General features: G+C 39.8%; 1 protein-coding gene across 1 annotated transcript in view; it reads right to left on the bottom strand.

The window, feature by feature from the left end:
• Positions 1-2,741: 2,741 nt before the first annotated feature.
• The window catches only part of IRS2 (insulin receptor substrate 2), a 32,598-nt gene continuing 15,836 nt past the window's right edge, over positions 2,742-19,503 (bottom strand). Inside the window, exons 2-3 of the transcript XR_005554645.1 lie at positions 16,048-16,260; positions 2,742-3,900 (exon numbers count right to left, since the gene is read on the bottom strand). The gene's annotated coding sequence lies outside the window, so the exon portion shown is untranslated. The remainder of the gene's footprint in view (positions 3,901-16,047; positions 16,261-19,503) is intronic.

Here is a 19,503-nt window from a genome sequence, read left to right as displayed (position 1 = left end):
GAAATGCCGATTCACGAGCTCCCTGCGGCAATGTTCCTGATAGTTCTGGATGTTACTCTATCAATTCCTTTATCACAATTCCTCATACAATCTAATATTTAAAATACACACCTTATATATAAATTCTACCATCTATCTTAACAAACTAATAAAACAATATTCTTATTTCAATATTTATATTTCTAGATTTTATATAACCAAAATTTTCTTTATCTCAAATCGTTACAATATCTTGTATTCAGAATACATATTCTATCCATTTGAATATATTCTATTTTAGATCTCATGTGTTAATCATAACCCCAATCCTTTTCAGTCTTATTCTACCTTTTTTTCTTTGCCAAGTCATCTTTCGTATCTTTGCTTTTAAAACATCAAAAAGATCTCCTTGTATTGCTGTGGCTATTGTTTGATGTTGATAAAAGCATCCAGTTGATGTTTTCTTAAGAGGACTAGCTGATTTAGCAGGACGTCTCTTTGTTTTTCCAATTAGATGCAGTTGTCCGGAAGTATTTATCTTCTCTTTCATCTGTTTTTCTTTTTTATCTTCAAATTCCTTCTGGTTTATAAGAAAAGTCCTTTCCTTGTTCTCTATTATCAGTTTCTTTTTTGTGTTTTCCATTGTCTGTATTTGTTGAGTTTCTAAGTCTTCTGCCACAGCATTTGGTTGTTTCACTTTCTCTGTATAGATGATCCTTTGGTTGACTTTGTGGCAGCTCTGGAGCCTGTTTGAGTTTGCATATCCAATTTATATGGAGAGTTTGGATAATTGCTTTTAACATATAAAGAATTTGTTCCTGTACTTCCTCTGTGATGGGAAATCCATTCCTGTTCTTCTTCCATTGCAGTATATTAAACTAAAAAAACTTACAGTCAGAAAGTCCACCAAGTGAGGAGCTGAGCTGAGTTTCTTGCAGCTGGTGCTTCAAGGTTGCTTTATATCTTATCTATTTTCAAAACTGTCAACAAGTCTCTCTTAAAGAATAGCAGGTTACAGTCTCAAATTTAGCCACCAGATGTCATTTCAGAGTTAGTTGGATCTTTTTAGTTCCCCCCCCCAAATCTTCAATAATAGTTAGAGTAAAAATCAGAGAAAAAAAAATAGAGAGTAGAAAGTTACAAGTCTTATAATCCACCAATTTTAGGAAATTTTATTCCAATTAGGATCCCAGTATTCTGCTAAAAGGAAGAACCTTAGGGAAATGATTCTGAATTGTTTTGCTTAGATTTGTAAATGTTTTCAAAGATTTGCTGCTGAGTAGTCCCAACCATGCCAAGTCCTCCTGACCTTAACTGCAGTGAGAGTGAAGGAATCAAGGCGTGAGTCCATGGAAAGTCCCATTATTCCCTCTCCAGTGACAAGCTTTGCAGTTGGACGGCCTGAAAATGAAATTTTGACCTGCCTCGCCTGTTGAACTGTTTCCATTTAACTAGGAGAAAAACTTAAATGGACTGGACTACCCTGGAACTTGGGTTTGTAGTATATAGACTGTGTATTGCTACATTTTTTTTTACTTTGCTGCTGCTGTTTCTCCCACACCTTCTTCAGACCATGGGCCCAATAATTAAAGGAACAAAAGGGAGATGTGTTTATAACAAGACTACGTATTCCACTTGCAAAGTGGAGGAATAGGGTCATTTGTTATGTTTCTATCAATACAGTAAAGCTCCACCAACAACTTCAAACCTGGACATATGGAAGGATGGACAGACTATACCTCTTGAGAAGAATAATATGAGACTTATGGACAAATGCCAGAATCTCCTTTCATACATGTAAAGTTATTGACTATAATCAAGCCAAATGGACTAAGTGTGGAGCAATGGGATAGAAACAGACCTATTCATTTCACGCAAAATACATTTATACATCCTACCTAACCTGACACAATCGAAGGAAGGAATATTCAATATGATTAAATGAGTCAGCACTTCCCAGTGCAATGCTGATTCCTGCAATACAGTGTGCTTCAAGATAACCAGACCAGCAGACTTCTCAGCATCATTTGGACCAGCTATCAATTGAACCGGACACAATATGGCTTCAAGTTGACACTATTATACCACCATCCCAGAAACTTTTTAGAGTTTTTCATTCTTTTTACGATGAACTGGAAACCACAATCAGTATCAAAGACTCTTTGTATTGATCTGGCCCAAAAGAATTGCTTCATCTCTAAATGTGACAACTGTTGTATGTGTGTGGGTACTAACATGGATGAACAATGGCCTTCGGAAGCATGTGAAATAAATGTAACTGCCCTGACTAGTCAAAATCTCACTTGAAAAGCCACCAATAGACCCAATATGTGGACTCTGACCACTTCCATAGTGGGAAACCTCTGTTTTAAAAAGAGAAGGTTCTGGTAAAGACCTTGGGGAGACTTAGGTGTGAACATCTCTTGTAGGTGAACACCTCAGCATCCTTTTGGTGGATTACCACCAATTCAGCCCAACCCAAAATCCCCTGGCAAACATTCCTCAACTGCCTATCTTATGGACCAATCTAACAGATGCCACCCTCAACTGGACTGCCCCAGACGGACCAACTATGTTGCAAGAAGATAGAATGTATAAGTTATAGGAGTCTTTTTTTATGCTTAATAGAATTATTAGACTGCAAGCTGTATTAGAAATAACTACAAACGAAGGGCATTTAGAATAACATAATGCTGCTTTGCTTCTCTATGCTATGCTTGCGCAGGAACCTCCATTAGCCCGAGGCAAGAAGTACACATACAGAAAGATAAAGAAAATTTAATTGGTTAAAATAATACTAGAAAAGAAAGTTTTGTGAAAACAAGGGGGATATGGCTTTCCTTTTACATGCTGCTGCCTGTGTGTGGAGAAAATTCACCCAGCTCCCTCGGAAACCTGGACAGCTGCCATGGACACAAGCTGGTTTGGAGAGATCTTTGGTGATTGGCAAAGGGAAAACTTTCTGTTGTGTTAGCTTTTGGAGGTCTTTCGGTTTTCCAGTCTTTGATTCTTGTTATTCAAAGAACAGTTACTTCTACTATTTCAGGGATGACAGTCATAGCATCCTCTGTAAGTAGTGATAAACCCAGTAAGCTAGCCAAGGTCCTGATTATCACCGCAATAACAACGGAATATACATCATTGGTCACCAAGTAACAGAACACATTCTGTTACAAAATTAAAAGGGAGGAACGAAGGGTTCTCGAACAAAGGGAAATTGTTTAGTCTAACTGTTGCTTTCTTGCTTTTTGTAATCGGCTTTTGCACCAGGGAAATCTCATGAAAACGTGGGAAACATATACATGGATGCGATGTACTGAAGGATGGAATAAGGGAGTATACAGGAATGATTGATGTTTTCCTTATGATGCAATAAATAGCTCTGTTGTCTGATTTTCATTGGCTAACAAAGTTTATAAAGTAATGCTACTAACTTTCTAAGATGTGGCACTTCTGGACGTAACTCTGTCAGAATTCCAGTTTGTTTGCCACCTAGCTGTTTAATTTGATCATATAAAGTGCTGCTTGATCAAGAAGTCTCTGCTTGGGTTATCTGATTAGATTGATATGATATTTCAAGTTCAAGTAAGGGACTGGGACCTTACAGTAATAATTATTAAGTCACAGCTCAGTTATTGAGTCACAGCTCAATACACTGATTGAACATATTAAATTGAAGGCCTAATTTAAAATGGCAACAATTTGTACATACACTCCTTTTCCCCTTCTTTGTGCTTGACCCTCTATTTGAGCATAATTAACACTGTCAGATCAATAGCCATATCAAGCATCCACTTGTTTTTCTTGCTGTGTTCAGCACTGATTCACAGGAACTGCTGGGGAGGCCTGATTGCTATCCATCTGTTTGGCTCCATTTAGGAACTGGATACAGGAAGGTAGTCATTGTACTTTATTAGTTTCCTGAATGTTGAATGTAGCAGAAACAGAAAACACAGAGTGCATTTATTAGCACAGAAGGTCAGCTAAGAAAAACAAATGATGCCACTCAGTTTCCATATGAAATGAAAATTGCCTTGTCTTGACAACTTTGTTATTGTTCTGGACAAATTGTTAACAAGCCAATTTTTAGCACTTGCTATTACAAGAAAAATTGTTAGATTTGGCCGATGATTTTTATTGCCATAATCAAAGGAGGCCTCACTTTGCCCCAGAATATGTATGCTTGAGTTAGAAGGGACTTGCAGAGTTTAGATCATGACTCTAGGCATGTGAAACATGCTGCATTCATTGATATAATTTTCTAGTGGCAATTCATGTTAATATGGAGATATAACACCTATGTCCTCATGCTCTCCCCACTATTTGCAATTTAATTTTTTATAAGATGTATAACAGAGGTCCCAATCCCCGGTCCACAGCTGGAGCCGATCTGCGACCCATTGGGAATTGAGATGCACAGGTGGGAGGCAAGGGCGGGCAAACCTGCATGTGGAATCCCCTCCCCCTCCCCCTCCAGCCACCGCTACCACCACCAGTCCATCAACCTGGAAAGGTTCAGGACTGCTGATGTGCAACATCTTTTATCCTGCAACTTGAAAATTTAGATAACGTGGACTCTTCTCATTTCTAAAACCAGAGTAAATGCTAAAATCTTGTAAAAAAATTGTAATGAATTAAGAAAATAAATGTCTCAGACCTTTTTCAACAGGACTTTTGGAATAACTTTCCTCATTAGTTGTTTGAGTATCAGACCACAAAATCAAAACTTACAGATTGCACAGGACCTGTTTATCAGTTCTGATCTCCATGCATCATCATCATCACCACCACCACCACTACCATCATCATCATGGTGGTGGTGGTGGTGGTGGAAGGGACCTTGGAGGTCATCTAGTCCAGTGGTTCTTAACCTGGGTGATATTGCCCCCCAGGGGGTGATTTTGTTTTTCAGGGGGGTGAAAGAATGAAAAGGGGTGACGCGGGGGCAAAGAACGTAAAGGGGGTGATATGGGGGCGATGGAGCGAGAGGTTTTGGGGACACTTTTGAGCCTTCCCCAGCGGCTCCGAGCTCTGCCATTTGCAGAGAGAGACAGAGACAGAGAGAGGCACTTGTGCTTCTCTCTCTCTCTCTCTCTCTCTCTCTCTCTCTCTCTCTCTCTCTCTCTTATGCAGATTTGCCTCCTTGCAGGGTTCCTGATTGGCCCTGCGCCCGGGAGCCCTGCCCCTTGGGAGAAGCACGGCCAGGAAGTCTCTTTCCCTGGCTGGCCCCGTCCGAGGTGCACATGTCCGGGGAACCGTGCGGGGAAGCCCCGGGATCCCTGCTAGGAGCAGCTTGCGGGGCCATCCTTCCCACAAGCTGCGGCCCCGAGAGAGAGCAGCCCCTGCGATCCCCAGCCGTGGGACCGTTGACCCAGCTGGCCAGGAAGGCGCACCAGAGTCCCGGCTGCTTTGTCGGTGAAAAATGTGAGGTGAGCAGATGGGGGGGATAGAAAGGGAGGGGGGAGGCATTTTCCAACCAGCAACAGAAGAGCCCCGACCGGGCCCGCAGGAGCACCTCCTCCTGAGGCCCAGCGCCAACTTCCTTGCTCTCCTCCTCCTCCCCTTCTTCCTCCTGCTGCCCCCCGGGTGGCAGTCCTGGCTGGGGCAGCAGCTGGCGGGGCCATTGCTCCCAGCGCGATGCTGGTGGGTCGCGGATCGCCAGGAGTGGCCCCAGCTCCTCCAGCACGATGACCTACCGGCAGCACAGGAGGCTCTAGTGTTGGTCCTGGCGGGAGGCGGATCATTGCTCCAATTCCGACCGACGCCGGGCAGCACAGGAGAAGGTTTGGTGAAGCAGCTGACGGGAGGGTGTTCCACGGATGTGAGGGGAGGCTTCTCGATGCATCCGACAGGCGGGGCATTCCGCAGATGCCCCGTGGCCCCGAATTGAGCCCAGGGACGCCAGCAGCATGTGGGACAGCCTGCCAACCTGACTGTGAGTCGGGGCCTCCCCACAGGCTAGGTGGGTAGTGGAGCTGGGTGCCTCCAGCTGCAACAGGGGGTCTTCTGCTGCCTCCTGCCCCCCTCCCCGCCCCTTTGTCACCCTTTGCCTTTCGTTCTCTCTCTCTCTCTCCTCACCTGGAGAAAAAAGGGGAGGGAGAGAGAGGAAAGAGAGAAAGAGAGAGGGAGAAGGGAAAAAGAGAGAGAGAAAGAGAGAGGAAAGAGAGAGAGAGGAAGCACAAGTGCCTTTCTCTCTCTCTCTCTCTCTCTCTCTCACACACACACACACACACACAAACACACACACTGAGTGGAGGAAGAGGACTGGCAGACCAAGGGCAGAAAGAGAGAGAGAGAGAGAGAGAGAGAGAGAGAGAGAGAGAGAGAGAGAGACCCTTTTGACATCTAAAATGAAGATAACACTGAAAATATATATATATATATATAAAAGGTAAAAAAGGATATATGCAGTGTTATCTTCATTTTAGATGTCAAAAGGGTTTTATGGCTCCCAGTGTTTTGTTTTCAGTGATCATTACATTTAAGTGTCTTGAATAAATAAGATAATAATGAAATACATGTATCACGAAGTTTGGGAATAAAGTGACGGGTGGCACCAAAACTTTTCACACAGTTGAGATATTGGGAAAAAGACTGGAAATAAATTATTTGCATAGATATGTCCTGATGACAATTTTAAAGAAAACAAAAAAAGGGTTTGCATAAATTGAAGAATTATTTCCTATGTTGTGATTGAGAGGTTATGTTGGGGGAGGGGGTCGATGACAACTTCCTCATTGGCTCAAGGGAGCGATTCGTTCAAAAATGTTTAAGAACCACTAATGTAGTCCATCCCCTTGCTCAGCCAGGAAACCCTATACCATTTCAGACAAATGGCTGTCCAGTCTCTTCTTAAAAACTTCCAATGTTGGAGCATTCACCGCTTCTGGAGGCAGGTTGTTCCACTGATCAATTGTTCTAACTGTCAGGAAATTTCTCCTTAGTTCTAGGTTGCTTCTCTCTTTGGTTAGTTTCCATCCATTGCTTCTTGTCCTATCTTCAGGTGCTTTGGAAAATAGCTTGACTCCCTCTTCTTTGTGGCAACCCCTGAGATATTGGAAGACTGTTAGCATGTCACCCCTCATCCTTCTCTTCATTAAACTTTTGTTGTTAGTTGTGAAGTCGTGTCCGACCCATCGTGACCCCATAGACAATTTTCCTCCAGGCCTTCCTGTCCTCTACCATCTTCTGGAGTCCATTTAAGCTCAGGCCCACTGCTTCAGTGACTCCATCCAGCCATCTCATTCTCTGTTGTCCCATTCTTCTATTGCCCTCAATCTTTCCCAGCATTAGGCTCTTCTCCAGTGAGTCTTTCCTTCTCATTAGGTGGCCAAAGTACTTGAGTTTCAACTTCAGGATCTGGCCTTCTAAAGAGCAGTCAGGGTTGATCTCCCCTAGGACTGACCAGTTTGAATGCCTTGCAGTCCAGGGGACTCGCAGGAGTCTTCTCCAGCACCATATTTCAAAGGCCTCAATTCTTTTGCACTCAGCCTTTCTTATGGTGCAACTTTCACAGCCATACATTGCAACTGGGAAAATCATGGCCTTGATTATACGTACTTTTGTTGGCAGGGTGATGTCTCTGCTTTTCAGTATGCTGTCTAGATTTGCCATAGCTTTCCTCCCCAGGAGCAAGCATCTTTTAATTTCTTGACTGCAATCCCCATCTGTGGTGATCTTGGAGCCCAGGAAGATAAAATCTGTCACTACCTCCATTTCTTCTCCATCTATTTGGTAGGAATTGAGAGGGCTGGATGCCATGATCTTGGTTTTCTTAATGTTGAGTTTCAAGCCTACTTTTGCACTCTCCTTCTTCACCCACATCAAGAGGCTCTTTCGTTCCTTTTCACTTTCTGTCATTAGAGTGGTATCATCTGCATATCTTAGGTTGTTGATATTTCTCCCGGCAATCTTAATTCCAACTTTTGTTTCATCTAGCCCTGCCTTTCTCATGATGTGCTCTGCATATAAGTTAAATAGGCAAGGTGACAGAATACAGCCTTGCTGGACTCCTTTCCCAATTTTGAACCAATCAGTGGTTCCGTGTCCAGTTCTCACTGTTGCTTCTTGACCATATAGGTTTCTCAAGAGACAAATAAGATGGTCTGGTGTTCCCATCTCTTTAAGAACTTGCCACAATTTGTTATGATCCACACAATCAAAGGCTTTGCATAGTCAATGAAGCAGAAGTAGATGTTTTTCTGGAACTCCCTAGTTTTCTCCATGATCCAGCATATGTTGGCAATTTGATCTCTAGTTCCTCTGCCTCTTCGAAATCCTGCCGGTGCTTCTGGAAGTTCTCTACCCACATACTGCTGGAGTCTAGCTTGTAGGATTTTAAGCATAACTTTACTAGCATGTGAAATGAGTGCAATGGTGTGATAGTTTGAACATTCTTTGGCATTGCCTTTCTTTGGAATTGGAATGTAAACTGACCTTTTCCAATCCTGTGGCCATTGTTGAGTTTTCCAAATTTGCTGGCAAATTGAGTGTAGCACTTTTACTGCATCGTCTTTTAAGATTTTGAGTAGCTCAGCTGGAATACTGTCACCTCCACTAGCTTTGTTGTTGCTCAGCTTTCTTAAGGCCCATTTCACTTCACATTCTAGGATGTCTGGCTCGTGGTTATCAGGGACATTAAGCTCGTTCTTGTATAATTCTTCTGTGTAATTTTGCCACCTCTTCTCAATCTCTTCTGCCATTTTGGTCCTTTATCATGCCCATCTTTGCATGAAACGTTCTCTTCATATCTCCAACCAGAGATCTCTGGTTCTCCCTATTCTATTGTTTTCTTCTATTTCTTTGCACTGTTCATTTAAGAGGGCATTCTTATCTCTTCTAGCTATTCTCTGGAATTCTGCATTCAACTGGGTGTATCTTTCTCTTTCTCCCTTGCCTTTTGCTTCCCTTCTTTCCTGAGCTATTTTCAAAGCTTCCTCAGACAGCCATTTTGCTTTCTTGCATTTCTTTTTCTTTGGGATAGTTTTAGTTGCTACCTCTTGTATAATGTTGTGAACCTCTGTCCATAATTCTTCAGGCACTCTGTCTATCAGATCTAATTCCTTAAATCTATTTGTCATCTCTACTGTATATTCATCAGGTATATGATTTAGTTCATACCTGAGTGGCTAGTGCTTTTCCCTACTTTCTTCAATTTAAGCCTAAATTTTGCAACGAGAAGCTCATGATCTGAGCCACAGTCAGCTCCTGGTCTTTAAAACTAGACATACCCAATTCCAGCAACTGTTCCTTATATCCATCCATGGGTTAGAAATACAATAAACACTGACTTTATTTACTATGAATGCTGTTAGAAACTATTAGACCTGTTTTAATGAAAATGTGAAATATGTAATGCCAAAATTGCTTGAGATTCAGTACTAATTAAGTAGAACACTTTGTTTTCAGGACTTGAATTTTCACTAGGGAAAAATGCTTTATTTGTTTACAGTCCTGAGATCATACGATGCAATTTGATACAAAAGTGATGTGCATAATAAGTTCCAATTGTTACAGGTGTAATTTGTCAGTGGTAATTACATCTCATAATAAACGGTGGGAGTCAACTTTGAACCAAAGCAAATCAGCAGTCTTTGGAAAACAGAGAGTCAAGTAGGCTGGTGATACTGACTGGGGTGGAGGTACTGAATGATTATTGTTAATTATAATGCTGCAATCTTCAGCAAGCTAGCTTTAAATTAGAAGCAAATGAATAATTCTGGTTCAATAAAGTAAACCTTTTAAACATATTGGACAATTCTTTCTCTTATATGCTTCCCTAGCCCCACCAAGCTGGTTTTCATTTTCTTGGAACGTTTATGACATCTTTGGAACTCCTGTTTTCTTTACCTTGTAATTTATCTTACCCAGAACTGTGCATCTGTCCTAGAAGGGCAAGATACAAAGTGCAACTAAATGTTGATCAACAATTAGAGCTTCTGGTAATCAGGCAGGTCAGGAGCTGTTCTAAAACTGTTCTGCCTAACTCTCCATCTCTGGAAAGTCACAATCTGCAAGGATACTCACTCACATCTCAGGCAGCTGATAAACCTATATAACGATGTAATGTAATGAAAAATATTGATTTTATAAGAATTACAAATATAAACAGACAAAACATGAACACAGAAACAGACAAACCTTAAATCACAAAGGCAGAATATAAATAAATAGAACAAGAAAACAAATAAATAAACTCAGAAATTACAAAGAATTCAAAGACATCTACAAAAGATCCAAAACAGGAGAACAGATTCTTCCATTGCTGATGGGGAAACAACCTTAGGCAGATATCACGGAACAGCATAAAAAGAGGACTTCCTCCTGCGTTAGGAAGCATCACTTATCAAACTGGTTGGTTCAGTGTACCTGAATGGGCAGCTTCAAGTCACCTGGGCAACACTTGCAAAGAACATCACAGGTCATTCAGATCTGATTAGCCTGCCAGGTCCAAAGGTTGTGTTCTGAGGTTTAATTTACAGTTGACAGGTTTAAGAGGACTTGATAGAGATAGTGGTTGTCAAGTGTTTGTGTTGTTTCCATATATGGTCTTATATGGGAGGATACATAATATGTACATTTGTGTATGCTTACTACGTGGGCTGGTTTAGTGTAGTGGTTAAAGGCACTAGGCTAGAAACAGGGAGACAGTGAGTTTTATTCCTGCCTTGGGCATGAAGCCAGCTGGGTAACCTTGGCCCCAGTCTCTCTCTCTCTCTCTCTCTCTCTCTCTCTCTCTCTCTCTCTCCCTCCCTCCCTCCCTCCCCCTCTCTCTCTCAGCCCTGGGAAGCAGGAAGGACACATCTTCCTTTTCACATAATATCCCACTCTTCCCTTGCATCTTGATTTCAGAAGTGGAAAACACACATTTGGGTCTTGTTGGGATTAAATGATTGATGGTGTAGTATTGTCCTAAGTGCTACCATAAGTTTCTCAGCTACCTCATCAAAAGTTGATTCATGTATGGCCACTGTTATATCGTCTGCATAGATGAATAGACATGTGTTGTTGGGGACTGGTTGATCATTCATATATATATTATACAATGTTGGAGATAATACACTTCCTTGTGGCAGCCCATTCTTCGGCATCCTCCATCTACTGTTCTTATCATTCAGCATCATATAAAATCTCTTGTTCTGGAGGAAGCTGCCAATGATCCTGGTAAGCTTATTTATTTAGCCTTCATTCAAAACTCTAACTGAAGATGAAATGATAGGATAGATAGATGATAGATAGATGATAAATAGAGATAGATAGATAGATAGATAGATAGATAGATAGATAGGCAGGTAGACAGACACAGACAGACAGACAGACATGATAGTTGTGATAGATAATTTAGAATGAAAATGATAGAGTTGAAATGATAGAAAGAGTTGAAGCAGCAAGAACTTTGAATTAGCATTCAACATGACGTAAGCATAAGCAAGAGAACAAAGTCAAAATAGAGTCTTGAACTTTAAGAGAGCTGATTTCAACAAACTTAGAAAGAGCTTGAGAATGATTCCATGGATGAAAATCTTAAAGAGGAAAATAACTCAAGAAGCTTCGGAATCTCTGAAAAATGAGATTATAAAAGCCCAGTTTAGTACGATACCATTGAAAAAGAAAAAAAAGAGACCCCAGAAGAAACCAGCACGGTTGCATAAAGAGCTCTCTAATAAACTGAAAGACAAAAAGGACAAGTATAGAACATGGAAAAAGGGACACTTCATCTTTGCAGATTCCAGCTATATGCTGGTATTCTGCCTTAGGTAACTAAGGCAGAATACCAGCAAATAGCCAGAATCTGCAAAGATGAAGTCAGGAAAACTAAGGCTTAGAATGAACTAAGATTTGCAACAAATGTCAAAAATAATAATAAAAAAGTTTTTTCCAACATATAAAAACCAGAAAAAAAAAATCAAGGAAACGATGGGTCTACTAATGGGAGAAAATGGCAAGGACATGGTAAGCAGCAGGGAGAAAATGAAACTGCTTAATTCATTCTTTTCCTCTGTCTTTAAACAAAAGGAAAAAATAGTCTAACCTACTAAAAGTAGTACCATAACAGACAGACTAGGAATACAAGTCAAAATAAGTAAGAAAATGGTAAGACAACACCTACCCATTACCAGGATCAGATGGATTACATCCCAGACATGATCTCAGAACCATTAAACCATACCTTTCAAAGATCTTGGAGCACTGGGGAACTACCACAGGACTGGAAAAGAGCTGCTATGATTCCCATATTCAAAAAAGGAAAAAAATGGATGTAGGAAACTACAGACCAGTCAACCTCACATCAATACCTGGGAAGATCCTGGAAAAGATAATTAAGCAACAGATCTATGAACATCTAGAAATAAGTAAAGCAATTAATAGAAGCCAATGTTGCTTTGTCAAAAACAGATAATGCCAGACAAAACCTATTGCATCCTTTGATAAAATAACTAAATTAGTGGACCAGCAAAATGCTATGGACATGGTATACTTAGACTTCAATAAAGCATTTGACAAAGTATACCACAGCCTATTTCTTGGTAAGATAGAAAAATGTGGGATAGATAACATCATTACTCAGAGGGGTTTGTAACTGGCTGACCAACCATACTCAACATGTAGTCCTCTATGGAACTACATCTTCATGAAGGGAAGTATGCAGTGAGATACCCCAAAGTTCTGTCTTATGCCCAAAGTTCTGTCTTAAACATCTTCATAAATGATTCAGATGAGGAGATAGAAGGGGAACTCATCAAATTTGCAGACATCAAACTGGGAGGGAATAATCAATATTTAAGAATATAGGCTCAGGATCCAGAAGGATCTTGAAAGACTTGAACATTGGGCCCTATCCAACAAAATACAATTCACTGCTGAGAAAAGTAAGGTTTTGGGCAAGAAAAACCAAATGCACAGGCATAGAACAGGTAATACCTGGTTCAAAAGCAGTAACTGTGAGAGGAGCTTGTGGACAACTATTTAAATATGAGCCAGCAGTATTGCCAAAAAAGTCAATGCAGTCTTGGACTGCATCAACAGAGGAATAGTATCAAGGTCAGATGAAGTGTTAGTACCATTTTGTATTGATTTGGTAAGACCATACTTGGAATACTGTATGCAGTTTTCGTCACCGTGATAAAAACGGATGTTGAGACTGTAGAAAGAGTGCAGAAAAGAACAACAAACATGATTAGCGGACTAGAGGCTAAAACATACAATGAATGGTTGCAGGAATTGGGTACGTCTAATCTAATGAAGAAAAAGACTAGGTGTGATATGCAGTGGTGGGATTCAGATATGTGAACAACTGGTTCTCTGTGTGGATGCCGCTTCTGAAGTCCATTCTGGGCCTGGGCAACAAAAAATTAGCTACCGATTCTGCTGAATTGGCACGAACTGGCTGAATCCCACCACTGGTGATATGATTGCAGTCTTCCAATATTTGAGAGACTGTCATGGAGAAGAGGGTTTCAACATATTCTCCAAAACAACTGAGGACAAGACAAAAAGTAATAACTGGAAACTTATCAAGGAGACATCCAACGTAGAACTAAGGAGAAATTTCCTGACAATGAAAACAATTAATCAGTGGAATGGCTTGCCTCTAGAAGTTGTGGGTGCTCCATCACTGGAGGTTTTTAAGAATAAGTTTGTCCAAAATGGTATAGGATCTCCTGACTGAGCAGGGAGTAGGACTAGAAGAACTCCAAGGTCCCTTTCAACTCTGTTATTTTGTATTCTGAATCAAAACTCTGGTTTAGAGTATGCAAGGTAATATTATCTTCAAGATCTATCAAGATAATGATATCTCACATGAAATATCATAAGTTTTCAATATTCTTATATGAAAAATACAACATTATAGATGCAGGATTTTGGTTAATTATCAATTAAAATAGATTTAATATTTGGAATTTGTAGAGAGTATCTGGAGATGCTTGGAAGTCATGGTGCTCACTGTCATCACAGTACTAATACTTGGAGAGGGCTTTAGATTGAGTGATTGATCTAGATATTATCCTAGTACACTTAGTGCAGTGGTTCTCAACCTTTTTAATGCTATGACCCCCAACCGGTCGTAAGTCGAGGACTACTCAACCGGTCGTAAGTCGAGGACTACTCAACTGGTGCAGCACCGTTTGCAGAATGGGACTTTTGGCGGGCTCAGCAGGGCAGAGACAGCCTGGACAATTCCTATTGGCTTTTGAAAGCCAATAGAATTAGACTCTATTCAAGAGAGTCTATTCTATTGGCTTTCAAAAGCCAATAGAATAAAAGGGAGTAGCACAGCTAAGGAAAAGGGGGAAAAAATGGCGGACTGCGTTGTTTGGCGACCCCTGTGAAATGGTCGTTCGACCCCAAATGGGGTCCCGACCCACAGGTTGAGAACCACTGACTTAGTGGGTAATTAGTGGTTGTCCCCTTATGTTTTTAACATCTATATGAAACAGATAGAGGACATAATTTAGGGGTTTAGAGTGCTACCACTGTCCCAGCATCTAACTCCAAGGAATCAGTCAATACCCTTTAGCAATGGATAATCTTGATAATAGGCTGGAAAAGGAAGAAGAGTCGAAGTTAAATCCAGGTAAGATAGAGGTGCTGTTGGGAAAGAGAAAGTTGGATCAGGGAAGAAAATGAAGCTTGTAGTTCGTTCCCCCACAAAGAGCAGATTCACACACAGCAACCTCAATTAACCTTTTCTTCAAGATACTGGTGGCCAACCATTACTATAGATCTGTGGAGATATATCAGTTTAAGGTACACATTGCAACAGCTTAAAGTTAAAACATTCATGCTAGAAATGAGAGGAGAACAAAACTGTGGCTTGAAGATCTGTATTGTCAGGGTACAATTAAGTTGTGATAAAGGACCTCAGATGAGAATGTCAGAAAGGATTACTAAAAGGACAGAGATGAAAGTGGGAGTTACTGTGGTTAGATCATTGAGCTCGTTGTTTATTTTTCTCTGGATTACTTGTTCTGAATTCATAAATAAATATATGTTTATTCATTTAATTTTTTGTGGTTTTCAGTCTTAGTGCATTCTAAAGTAAACTTTTCCCATCCCATTTGTTGGCTAAGAAGGTTTCCAACTAAATATACAAACAAAACAATGTGGTTATTGTATAATTCAGTAGGCAAAGGAAGCAGTACTGGGGGCAGTCAATTGAGGGACTTAACCAGTATCATCTAGTGATTCTGTCCTTGTAGGAAGTTCATATTTCTGATGATTCCTTCCTTGTAATAGTTCCCAAAACTATGAAGGTTCCTCAAAGAACTGGCTACATTTCTGCCTAGAAGCTTGACTGGTTGGCAACGAGCCCTTTCTTTCATATATATGTATACAAGACTGATTTAACAAACTTCCAGTACATTTAATCTTTTTTCTTTCAGACCAAGTTATCTGCAACTTCAACTTCTCACGGGGAAAAAAAAGATCTCGCAAAGTTGGAATTGATTGATTGAACTTTTTAGTCCCACCCAGTCTGCTGTTACCACCGCAGCCAAACCCACCCAATGGACCACGCCCATCCAATGGGCCACACCCACCCAATGGACCACACCCACCAGGGTGTAATTAAATTAAACATCTTTCCAATGGTTCCAATGCTCTGGCATTTTGTTAACTAGAAAAATATTATCCTATCAATATTAGATTGGTCCTGAATGGGATGATAAACTTGTGTCTGAATAGTACAATCTAGACCATGGAAGTTAAAGCTTTTTCATAAAGTGAGTAATGGACTCAGTATATATGTCAGACTGGTGTTTGTTTGTAGAAAATTGGCCACCGTTGAATGGGTGGGCTGCTTTCTCTCAACATGGTATTCTTCAGTTTTTCAAGTTTAGGAACATAACTATGTTTACTACCATAGACACATTAACAGTGGGAGTATCATTTACATATGATTTAAGGGCTAAGCTGGACTGTATGCAGTGCGGCAGCTGCTACTTATACAGGTCTCTTTTGTTTGTTTGTAAAATGGGGATGGATATTGAAAGTTCACATTAAAAGAAGTGAGGGAGACAGGATTGGAATACCACCTCCTCCCAAATAAAAATGATTATTGAAACTTACCTCCTTGAACATCTGTTTGCTCAGAGTTTAGGAAGAATTGTTTAGCCTCTCGACCTCCCATGGGTCTTTGGCTGCCTTTGGGGTCCAACTGCATGTCAGAGATACCCAAGTTGTGCATCTATCCTCTTCTTTCTACATGTGCTTCTTCCTTTGGCAATCAGACTCAGAAGGAGACTTATGAGGCCATCTTGGGGTTGCAAGGAAGCTTCTTCCCTGAAAAAAAGTAAACTCTAGTAATAAATAATAAAATAATAAAATTAATACTCAAGTGCTACAGCAAAGTTTCTAACATGACCTATGGCAGAAACCTGCTGCTTATTAGCTAAACAGTGTGGATCTGGATGAGGGCTTCCAAAAAAATAAAATTCCCATGAAGAAGTACTGTAGGACATAGTAGAAATTTAAATACACGCCTAGGAAAGGATCCCTGAGAGGGTTTTTCCCTGGAATGTAGCTTCTTTCAACTATCAACAGAAGGAACCAGCATTCCTTTAGTTTATGTGACTCTCCTGGGTTAGGGAAAGTCCTAGAATTACCCCTCAAGAGCCTCCAATATAGCAACAAGTCTGCAAGTAGCTTCAGGAGCTGCACTTTGAAGCAGCTTGTGTGCCGAAAACTGGGGGTGAGGCTACAATCAGTTTGTGGTTGAAGAAGCAACCATTTTGAATTTATTTTTCAAATAAACAGTAAGTTGTGCCTTTCATTTCTTAACCATTTTAAAGGATGATTAATCTTTATTAAGCTATAAGAGGATCTCTTTAGCTATAGCTTGTTATTTCTTTTTGAAGATCTGCACCATTTGGTGGATTTCTTTTTGTTAAACAATAAGGAAGAAGGCTGCTAAGGCAAGCTAAAATAAGGAAGTGTGGATTATCCCTTAAAAAATGATGAGGAAATATAAGGGCAGAAAGTTGAATTTTAGTTTATTATTTTTAGTAATTTGTAGCTTAGTTTGCTTTGCTGTAGGTGGCTAAAACTAAAACTTTCCAATTTTTGATTCCTGATTGGTCAGTAATTCTTAAGTGACTTACAAAAAAGCTACTCTTTAACTAAAGAGGGAGTTAAGAAAATGGAGGAGCAAATGATTAGAGATGTATTTGAAAAATTCTTTAAATAAAATACATCAGTTTATAGATCAGCTATGCTCCAAGGATGTTAAAAAGACTATTCACACTACTTCAGAGATGTAAATTTGTGTAGAAAATCACCAAACCACTGAGGCAATTTCACGAGTAGCTGACAATGCAAAGAAGTCAACTGTAATTTTGGAATATAAACCTGATACCAATTTTTATTATGATGGCTTAAATACAAGACTCCCAACACAATTAAAAGAAGAGCTCCAAGAAAATTTGCAACATTTAAAAGGACAAGTTTGGGACTTTTCCTCATGGACATTAACAAGGTTGAGAAATCCTTGAGAAAAAAAAAGCTTATAACTACTTGACAAACATTCCAGAGAAGAAAAAGTCTTTACTCCATAAAGATAAGGTGGAGGGACTGACTTAAACTTAATGAGTCAACTGGAATTAGGATGGATTTCCACCAGTTTGATATTTATAATTGAAAGAAAGTATTATTCTAAAGTTTGAAAAGGTATTTAATGCTTAAATAACTCCTAAAGTTTGTAAAATATTGAAAGTGTATTTGAAAATATGTTAAGAACAAGTTAAAGAAAAAGATGTATTAGCTTAAAGAAAAATCTAGACCTTTCAAAAGGATGTATACAAGAAGAATTTTTATTCTATGAGGGTAACTTGATGGGAGTGATCAAAATTTAATGAATTAATTGGAGTTAGTTGGAGTTTTATTGGTCTGAAAGTGAACTTTAAAGAATGTATGCTAAGAGAGTTTTTAAAAAGATGCATTAGAATGTTTTAATCTTAGAAATGTTTTTAATGAAAAGCTTAGTGTTTTAAAATGGATAAAAATATTTTCTTTTAAGTTAAAGAATCTGAAAGAGTACAGTGAATTTTGTTAATATAAATGGTGATATTTTATAAAAATTATTAAGTGCCAATAGAAATACATATTTCAACAGCAAGCAAGATAAAGCAATAATGATTAAACTGGTTGTTCTATTCAAAGAGGAAAATATATTTATGGGATTTTATGTTCGTGATTAAAAAAAAATGAAACTTTAACTTTGGTTTTGCCAATTAGATAGATTTGTTGTTCCCTTAATTTCCTATTTTTATTTTTATTTGTATTTTATACATTGATAAAACAATAAGTTATTATCAATGTTTTAAAAAAAGAAATTTAAATGAAAAATGTCTACTAGGAATTATTTATTACCTTAGGTATCTAAGTAATAGAGGTATAGGGAATTAAGGATTAAGATTAAGAGTTTGATTGATTTAAAGATAATTGCGTCCAATTCTCCTTCCTTTTCTCTTTCTTTCTTTCTTTCTTTCTTTCTTTCTTTCTTTCTTTCTTTTTCTTTCTTTCTTTCTCTTTCTTTCTTTCTTTCTTTTTCTTTCTTTCTTTTCCTTTCTTCCTTCCTTTCCTCCTTCTTTCTTTTCCTTTCTTTTTTCCTTCCTTCCTTCCTTCCTTCTTTCCTTCCTTTCAATACAGGGGGGGTCAAATTCAATTTCATTGAGGGCCGCATCAGCATTGCGGTTGCCCTCAGGGGGCTGGGTGGGTGTGGTCAGGGTGGGTACAGCCTACTGGGTGGGTATATATGGATTGGGTGTAGCCTACTGGATGGGCATGGCCAGCTCTACATCATTCGCATCAAGGGTGTCTGTGGGGGCCTGGGCAGGAGTGGGACAGATCTGAGGGTCGCTGGCAGAAGGGAGTGGGACTGGGACAAGCGCCAAGGCATGGTCCATTTCTTCATTCCTCACAAAGGGTGACACCTCCCCAGCATACACCCAGGGGGCAGGGCCGACACGGCAGGGGCTGGTTCCTTGCTGTTTCCAGACGGCCTTGTGGAGCTAAGACTGAATGCGTTTCAGCATAGATGGCCACCACAAAATTGTACATTGGCTCCTGGCTGGCCTGGGCCAGGGCCAAGGCAGCGGGGGCCGTTCCCTCATTGTTTCCAGGATGGCTTTGCAGGCCACATGAAACCACTTCATGGGCCACATCCAGCCCCCAGGCCTTGTGTTTGACATGTCTGTTCTAATATTATCAGGTTAGGCACTTGAATTTGTAAAAAAAAACAAATGTAATACCATTTTAAAGTATTAGTTAGATACAACAGAACATTGTTTAGAAGATTGAAATGTATTGATAGCTTTGTTATGAAGAAGGGGAAGTTAAGGTATAATTTGGGAGTAAGCCCTGCTGAACTCAATGTAGTCATGTGCAGAACTATCTGGCATACACTACAAATCACGGAAGAAATCTTAACTAAACTTAATTCTATTTCATGTACAATAGCCTTCAAATTTTTGGATCAGAAGCATTGGCATTTGTTTTCCTTTTTTTGTCTTCACCTTTTTCTGCATT

The sequence above is a fragment of the Crotalus tigris genome, unplaced genomic scaffold, assembly GCF_016545835.1.
Source record: "Crotalus tigris isolate CLP2741 ecotype Arizona unplaced genomic scaffold, ASM1654583v1 scf7180000024340.7048381, whole genome shotgun sequence".
NCBI lineage: Eukaryota > Metazoa > Chordata > Lepidosauria > Squamata > Viperidae > Crotalus > Crotalus tigris.
The sequence above is the reverse complement of the archived record's forward strand: the minus strand, read 5'-3'. Positions and strand labels throughout refer to the sequence as shown.